General features: G+C 45.3%; 2 long non-coding RNA genes across 2 annotated transcripts; both read left to right on the forward strand.

Moving 5' to 3' along the window:
• The first annotated feature begins 220 nt into the window (after positions 1–220).
• Positions 221–991, forward strand: LOC122000321. Its single transcript, XR_006117077.1, has 3 exons — positions 221–384; positions 486–787; positions 875–991. It is a non-coding gene; the product is annotated as an uncharacterized LOC122000321 (long non-coding RNA).
• Positions 992–7691: 6700 nt separating this feature from the next.
• On the forward strand, positions 7692–8340 carry LOC122000322. The gene is made up of 3 exons (XR_006117078.1): positions 7692–7733; positions 7835–8136; positions 8224–8340. It is a non-coding gene; the product is annotated as an uncharacterized LOC122000322 (long non-coding RNA).
• The last annotated feature ends 614 nt before the right edge of the window (positions 8341–8954 follow it).

Consider the following 8954-nt stretch of genomic DNA (forward strand, 5'->3'; position numbering starts at 1 on the left):
GAACCCGACCCTCCTCTTCACTGCGATTTCCTCTTCTTCCCCGACTCCCTCTCTCGGTTCCTCCTTGAGCCGAATCCTCTCTTCTTCCTCTCGCCCGATCTCTCTCGATTTCTCTCGCCTTCGCCGCCGATCCTGAGGAGCTCATCGCCGGATCTTGACGGTGCCGAGGAAGACCAGGCTGCCTTCGGCCGAGGGGTCTCTGCTCCAGTGGTTCTTGCGGCCGAACGACGACCCTTGGTGGCTAGGGCACGGTGAGGAACAAGGTTCGTGTCATCTCCCAACCTACCGACTCCCTCGTCCATCTTCCTCTAGTTATTCATGGAGCGATCTGCGTCTTCTCTAGCCGAATCAGACAGTGATGCCATCGGGAGGTGATCTAGAGAGGTAAGGCTTCGTTAGATCTGTGTTGATTCATGGATTCTAGCTAGATTAGGGTTCTTATTTCGGTATTGACTCGTCTTGTGCTGGATTTTTCTCCCGATCAGATTGGTCCTCCTCTTCTTGCGGTTGAGTGGGGAATTCGGTTGAAGAGGTTGAGACCAGTGAGTGGTGCTTGGGCTGTAGGGCAGAGACTTTAGGTGTTGATGCTTGATCAGTAGTCTTCCTGCTTGATTCCACTGTGATCCGATTGATTTCCTGTGAGGTTGAGTGTCCTGTGGATCTGGAATTGTGGTTCCGGCAACACCTCAACCAGTAGCTCCTTTGGTTTCAACAATCAACAGCGGTTGCTAATTGAGGATCTTGTCTGGTCCAGCAGATCACTTTGTTTTCCAACAGCTCAATTGAGGTATGTTGAGGAGTAATTGATACATGTTGTTGAATTAGGATTGATGTGTTGAATTGTTGATTCTTGATCCGATTGAATCCAATCCAGTGAGGTTCTGTTGCTGTGATGCTGGAATTGTGATCTTTGAGGTGTATCCAGCAGCTTTCCCTAACCGGCAGCAACACCTTTGATTGTGATCTATTGGTGATCACTTTGGGTTTGAGGTAAGGAATAGGATAATTGATCTTGTTGTAGATCATGTTTCGAATTTGAATACTAGTTGGATGATCTTGTCCTAGATGGATTAGGTTAAGTGTAATTGGTTAGTTGATTGTGATTAGATATAATTGTTGGAATTAATCTAATGGGTTAATTAGGGTTAGGGTAATTAACCCTAATTAACTATTAGATTTAAATTAGGAAGGTTGAGATGATATCGATTTGGGTTTTGCCCTAATTTGTTATTAGGAATTTTATTTAGTTATTCTTTTGGATTTATCTAAATAAAATATATATATATTGTTTGATACAGGACTCTGATTTGAGACAGGCGTCTCGACGTTGGATTTAGCGTGATTGTACCTTCTATTTGAGGCGGGTACCCTTTGACTTATCTTTTGATAATGTCTTATGACATGTGTAGCTTATATATACTTACTAGTGGTAGATAGTAGATTATTCTTTCTCTTGGTCTTAGCTAGTTGATACCTATCACATGCTTCATTTGTTAGTTGCGTTACTTCAGGATTGGGTATTTTATCTCTTGCCAGGTGTATATATGTTCATAGAGATGCATAGCTATAGTGCTCTACTCTACTGGATTAGTTGCTTTACATGGGTGATACATGCTCTTCGATTCATGATACTTACATCCTTGTTATATGTGATATCTTTGGATTTATGCTGTTTATATCATGGTTATATATACGCGTTTACCTTTTGGGCACACACATATATGGAGGAGGCTATGTTCAGGTATGTCATATTGTAGCCGCATGCACCATATCGCATGATTGCATGTTTGATCGATTACTCCATTATTGTTGAGCTCGTCGGCTACACACAACGTGTTTCCGCATGGGTAGTGGCACGACAGGGGTGGGGTATGGCTGTGCGCAGCTCTGTGGTGATCCGTGGTCCTCCTCGGGTAGTGTCAGCAGGCAGCAGACGGGATCCCTCCCGTCATCGCGTCTGCGGAGTTGAGGCATCTCCCTCACTATGTTTGAGGTAGGAGGATAGGTGTACTCCAGAAGCATCCGTCCCGTCCACTCGGCCACTCTTGAGGCGGTGATGGCGAGTGCACGGTCACAGCCCTACCCACTCGGTCTCACCATTGTGTGTGTGTGGTGGCTCGTTGTGGGGGTGACCATGTATTGCATCATATGCAATTGCATTCGTTATGATTGATGCATTTTGGTGATTGTATGATTGACATGCATACGGGATACATGCTTTTGCTCACTATTTTTTATCTCGTATGTTGTGACCGATGCCGAAGCCTCGCTGAGCCTCATTTCTTATCAGAATCATTCTTATTACTTCTGTCTCAGACATACATACCTCTATTCACATTACATCGTTATTGCTAGACTGTTAGTCTATCTTGTAGGTCCTATGGTTTGGAGGTACCTTAGGATATTCTTAGTAGTTATATGTGTTTTGTACATATCTATTGGATTACCAACGAGTTCTTGAACTCATCCCGTTATACTACTTTTAGGGTGTTGAGGCAGAGAGATCCTCCCGCGTTGTATCGCGAGGATTTTCTTTGTTTATATTTTGCTTTGCATCTTATATACTTGTATTGTGGGTGTATTGTGGACTTCATTGAACATTCGGGTTTGCTACTTTTGTCACAGCGTTGTATTGTCATTACCTTGGATTTGTTTCTTCTTGGTAGTGGGTAGGTATTGCATATATCTTCGAGGTTCTATATCGCTTTCCTTATTGAATCGTGATTGATCATATATTATATACATGTGGAATGTTGATATAAATAATGGGCTTGTTCTTTTGTATTATTACGTATAGTGTGTGGGGGTAGAGATGAGATGTATATCTGAGCTTGCTTCATATTGTCCATGGAGATGCTGCCAAAATTTCTTCGGACGGGGACTACCGACGTGACAATTTTTGGTATCGAGCAAAGTTTTGCGATACCTACTTGTCGGGTTTCGGATTTACGAGGCTTACTTTCGTAAGCATTTCTCGGTATTTCGGATTGTACAGATTTTCGTCGATTTTATCATTTCGGAATTCCGAGGTATTTTGACGCGGTTTTATTGGTTCTATTTGGGGCTAAGCAGTGACAGGACATCTCCAGACGGCAATAGGTAGATGCGGTAATTTTTTAGTTTTCATACCTGTAGTGATATCTGGATAACATTTTTTTACATATATGATACGTGTTCTAGTACTTAAACGTGGTCGCACATGTATGAGGGCGATCGATTCTCTAGAGACAGAGTCTCCAGAGAGTTCTGTTAGGGTTGAGCCTGTCCGTCAGGGATAGACTCCTCAGGGTATTGTGACCACGTTAGGCTCCGGATCCCGATCACCGACCGGTTCGGGCTTGTACCTACCTCGCATGTACCGCCAGTGGTACCTACAGGTACTCGACACCTTCTCTAGCCAGTGCTCTGCGTACTCGGTACCACCACGGACATCATCTTTGGTTACTACATACTCGGTACGCACGCAGTGATCGGTTACTCCTTATCCGTCGTCCACCATGCCTCCAGATCGCCCCTACTTACGCCTACTGCCGGTTCCACCACACATCCACTCCGGTTGCTCTGGCGGCAGAGTGGTACCTCTTCCGCTTATACCTCGGTACCACCCATAGGACCACTCGGTGGTTCTACCTAGTTCATGATTCCTAACGACCTAGTTGCGGCGCGAGCACGGATCGCTTTAGCGAGTCGGTGAAGAGCCGATTCACGTATTCCGCGGAGACCGATCCGAGCGTGGCTCAATCTTGGATAGAGTCTATGGAGCGGACATTCTTTACATGGCCTGCTCCGAGTGGGAGAAGGTGAGTGGTGCACCACTTACGAGACGGGGCAGAGATCTGTGGGACACGCAGCGCTCGATTATAGGCGAGCGGCATGTTATATATACGAGATTTAGGGAGGCATTTGAGAGTCAGTTTTTTCCCGCGTATCGGATGACACGCGGTGAATTTCCTTAGTCTTCGGCAGAATAACCGCTCAGTGATGGAGTATAATGCGAATTTAATCGATTGGCCAGATTTTGTCCCGAGTTGTTGTCGAGGATTGATCTCGTATGCTTGAGTTGTCCAGGCCGGGCATCTTCTTAGGTGAAGATTGCTGGTTTGGTCATTCATCATACTCTGGAGGCCTTGGGTAGAGCTCTTATGATTGAGTCTACTCATCAGAGAGACGCGGACAAGAAGAGGAAGCAGATCGGACTTGACAAATCGACCACAGTTACGGGACAACAAGCAGCGGCTTTCAGATAGGTCGTACTTCGGTCAATTGGCCGACCTAAGTCGGGACGATCTTCATCTGGATGTTCCCGGTCTTCTAAGCAGAACCGAAAATAACCCACCGGTGACACTGCACCCGATGCGGATCCCGAGATCACATCACCTGTGCATGCACCTTGGGACAGTCAGTTTGCTATTATTGTAAACTGCCTGAGCACTTGAGCCGAGACTGTTCGCTGAAGGCCGGGAGGACAGTTTGGTCAGTCTGGGACTCAGCGAGGCGGGCCGAAAGCCCAATCTTCGCATCTTTAGCAGAGGACAGCTCCCCCTGCAGCTGCATATGGCATGCATGGGCAGGAGCACTCCGGTGTCCTTGTGGAGAACCCCACAGTATTCCGCCTTAGGATTCTCCTATACTATTCGTCAAGAAGAAGGATGGTACTCTGAGGTTGTGCATCGATTACAGGCAGCTGAATGCAGTGACTATTAGAAATAAGTACCCCTTGCCACGGATTGAGGATTTATTTGATCAGCTCAGAGATACATCAGTGTATTCTAAGATTGATCTGCGGTCTGGATATCATCAGCTGAGAGTTAGAGATTGTGATATTCAGAAGACAGCATTTCGTACTAGATACGGACATTATGAGTTTTTGGTAATGCCATTTGGGCTTACCAATGCTCCTGCAGCATTTATGGATTTGATGAACCGTATCTTTCTGGAGTATCTAGATCAGTTCGTTATTGTATTTATCGATGACATATTGATCTATTCGCGTTCCGAGGAGGAACATGCGCAGCACCTTCGCATAGTCTTGGAGACTCTTCGACGACATCATCTGTATGCGAAGTTCAGCAAGTGTGCATTTTGGCTTCCCTCAGTTGGTTTTCTAGGACATGTGGTTTCTAGCCGAGGTATTTCAGTAGATCCTCAGAAGATCGAGGCTATCACTAGCTGGGAGCAGCCGAAGTCAGTCCTGGAGGTCCGTAGTTTCTTGGGATTGGCTGGATATTACCGACGATTCGTTGAGGGTTTCTCCAGCATTGCTATGCCGCTGTCACGTCTGACCTGGAACGTGGTCGAGGCTTGTGAGACCAGCTTCCAGGAGCTGAAGCGGAGATTAGTATCCGCACTAGTTTTGATTTTACCTTCGGTGATGACGGATTCGTACTTTACACGGATGCATCCCTTCAGGCTTTAGGCACTGTTTTGATGCAGCACGGTAGGGTAGTCTCGTATGCTTCTCGTCGGTTGAAGGAGCATGAGAAGAACTACCCAGTACATGATTTAGAACTAGCCGCTATTATCTTTGCTTTGAAGATTTGGCGATATCATCTTTATGGTATTACTTTTGAGATTCTTACCGATCATAAGAGTCTCAAATATATTTTTACACAGAAGGAACTCAATTTCCGACGGAGGAGATGGATGGAGTTCCTGAAGGATTATGATTGTACTATTAGCTACCATCCGGTAAAGCTAAGGTGGTTGCTGATGCACTTAGCAGGAAGTCGGAGGGACTTTAGCTTGTCATCGAGTTCTAGTCACGGACTTGATTCTGGGATTCCCGAGTTGGGCCTTGAGGAGCAGGGACAGACGAGTAGGGTATTCTTGTTACCATGGTTGCTCGGTCGCCGATCGGGATGAGGATTCGAGAGGCCCAGGGAGATCGGCATTCTGATTCATTAGTAGTCGGATAGCTTAGGACAGCGAGACCAAGTTTACGAGATGGCCGAGGTATTGTTTATTTCGAGCAGATTTGTGTGTCTCGGTCTCACCGGTCATGGAGGAGTTACTTGAGGCTCATCGTTTTAGATTTGCTATCCACCCAGGTGGGACTCGTATGTATCGCGATTTGAGACGTTTCTATTGGTGGAGCGGCATGAAGAAAGACATCGCGATTTTGTTGCTAGATGTCTTATCCACGTGGTGAAGGTTGAGCACGAGACCGCTGGTTTACTTGAAGGATCCCTATTCCAGTGGAAGTGGGAGCATATTACTATGGATTTCGTGGTAGGATTGCCTAGGACTCGCGGGCCGATGACGATTTGGTCGTTGGCGGGATTAAACACATTTATAGCGATCGACAGGCGATTAGCGATGTTATCTTCGAGATTATCAGTTAGCGTGCGAGTTGGTATTATATCAGATAGACGATTCCACGTCCGATTCTCATGGGCACGGGGCATGCACGGCATTCCTCTGCGGCTCGATTCGCATCTGCAGGCGGACCATTCCATGACGACTTTGGAGGACTTCCGCGGAGGACTTAAAGCAGGTCGTATGATTTCGTATGAGTGTAGTTGGGAGGACCACACGATGGCCTGATCGTTGGGCTATCACGCCGCAACATGGTAGGCCTTCGGACGGACACACCACCCTGCAGAAGGTTGGCGGGAGGCCATTGATAGGACCTGCTCGGACACTCACCCTATCGAGAGGTTGAGTCTATCAGACGGATAGGATGTCGAGGCTCATACGAGAAGTTATCTTCTATCGATCGGACCCGATTCTCCATTGGTGATCATGTATTTCTTAAGTTTCACCGACGGGGTGAAGAGATTTAGTCTCTCGAGTGAAGAGCTGAGCTACCGATATATTGGACCATGGATCATGGCTTTGGAAGGTAAGTTGGACGCTACCACCATCTCTAGGCATTCACGATGTATTCTATGTATCTATCTTTGAGAAGATCGTATCGATCCGGCACATGTTACATCGGATATATATGTTCCTATTCACTGATGTTACACGAGGAGGTCCGGATTACGGACCATAGAGAGCGTCGTGCCGGAACAAGACTATCCAAGTGGTTTAAAGTCGGATGGCGACATCATACGGCGAGGAGGCTACTTGGGGTGGAGGATCTGAGCTTATAATACCCTCATCTCTTTACTTGAGGTATGTGGGTTAGAGTTTCTTCGGCATTTATCTGTTTGGTTATATTATCTATGAAATGTTGGTTATAGCGAAATTTGGGGACAAATTTTTATTAGTAGGGAGGATGTGAGATCTCGGAAAATTTAATTAATAGGGTTATTTGATAAATAGCCTTATCAGAATTTTAGTAATTTACTTGGATAACGTACGATGAGTTTGAGGGATTAATTTGTGCGGATAAAGCTTGTTTGGGAGATCCTTAATGGAGAAATTGTTTTAAAACATTTTCATTTCTTTATTTCTCCCAAGCGGAGACCCCTCCTCTTCCTCTCATTCCTCCTCTTCCCGACTCTCTCCGCCTCCTAGTCGAATCCTCTCTCTCTTCCTGATCTCTCGATTTCTCTGGCGCCGATCTGAGGAGCTCGTCACGGATCTTGACTTGGAAGGAGAAGGCGCCGAGGGTCTCTCTCGGGTGGTTCTTGCGGCGAGCAGCGACCCTTGGTGGCTAGGGCACGGTGAGGAACAAGGTTCGTGTCATCTCCCAACCTACCGACTCCCTCGTCCATCTTCCTCTAGTTATTCATGGAGCGATCTTCGCCGAATCAGACAGTGATGCCATCGGGAGGTGATCTAGAGAGGTAAGGCTTCGTTAGATTTGTGTTGATTCATGGATTCTAGCTAGATTAGGGTTCTTATTTCGGTATTGACTCGTCTTGTTCAGGATTTTTCTCCCGATCAGATTGGTCCTCCTCTTCTTGCGACTGAGTGGGGAATTCGGTTGAAGAGGTTGAGACCAGTGAGTGGTGCTTGGGCTGTAGGGCAGAGACTTCAGGTGTTGATGCTTGATCAGTAGTCTTCCTGCTTGATTCCACTGTGATCCGATTGATTTCCAGTGAGGTTGAGTGTCCTGTGGATCTGGAATTGTGGTTCCGGCAACACCTCAACCAGTAGCTCCTTTGGTTTCAACAATCAACAGCGGTTGCTAATTGAGGATCTTGTCTGGTCCAGCAGATCACTTTGTTTTCCAACAGCTCAATTGAGGTATGTTGAGGAGTAATTGATACATGTTGTTGAATTAGGATTGATGTGTTGAATTGTTGATTCTTGATCCGATTGAATCCAATCCAGTGAGGTTCTGTTGCTGTGATGCTGGAATTGTGATCTTTGAGGTGTATCCAGCAGCTTTCCCTAACCGGCAGCAACACCTTTGATTGTGATCTATTGGTGATCACTTTGGGTTTGAGGTAAGGAATAGGATAATTGATCTTGTTGTAGATCATGTTTCGAATTTGAATACTAGTTGGATGATCTTGTCCTAGATGGATTAGGTTAAGTGTAATTGGTTAGTTGATTGTGATTAGATATAATTGTTGGAATTAATCTAATGGGTTAATTAGGGTTAGGGTAATTAACCCTAATTAACTATTAGATTTAAATTAGGAAGGTTGAGATGATATCGATTAGGGTTTTGCCCTAATTTGTTATTAGGAATTTTATTTAGTTATTCTTTTGGATTTATCTAAATAATATATATATATATTGTTTGATACAGGACTCTGATTTGAGACAGGCGTCTCGACGTTGGATTTAGCGTGATTGTACCTTCTATTTGAGGCGGGTACCCTTTGACTTATCTTTTGATAATGTCTTATATATACTTACTAGTGGTAGATAGTAGATTATTCTTTCTCTTGGTCTTAGCTAGTTGATACCTATCACATGCTTCATTTGTTAGTTGCGTTACTTCAGGATTGGGTATTTTATCTCTTGCCAGGTGTATATATGTTCATAGAGATGCATAGCTATAGTGCTCTACTCTACTGGATTAGTTGCTTTACATGGGTGATACATGCTCTTCG

This window comes from Zingiber officinale, chromosome 7A (genome assembly GCF_018446385.1).
Source record: "Zingiber officinale cultivar Zhangliang chromosome 7A, Zo_v1.1, whole genome shotgun sequence".
Lineage (NCBI taxonomy): Eukaryota > Viridiplantae > Streptophyta > Magnoliopsida > Zingiberales > Zingiberaceae > Zingiber > Zingiber officinale.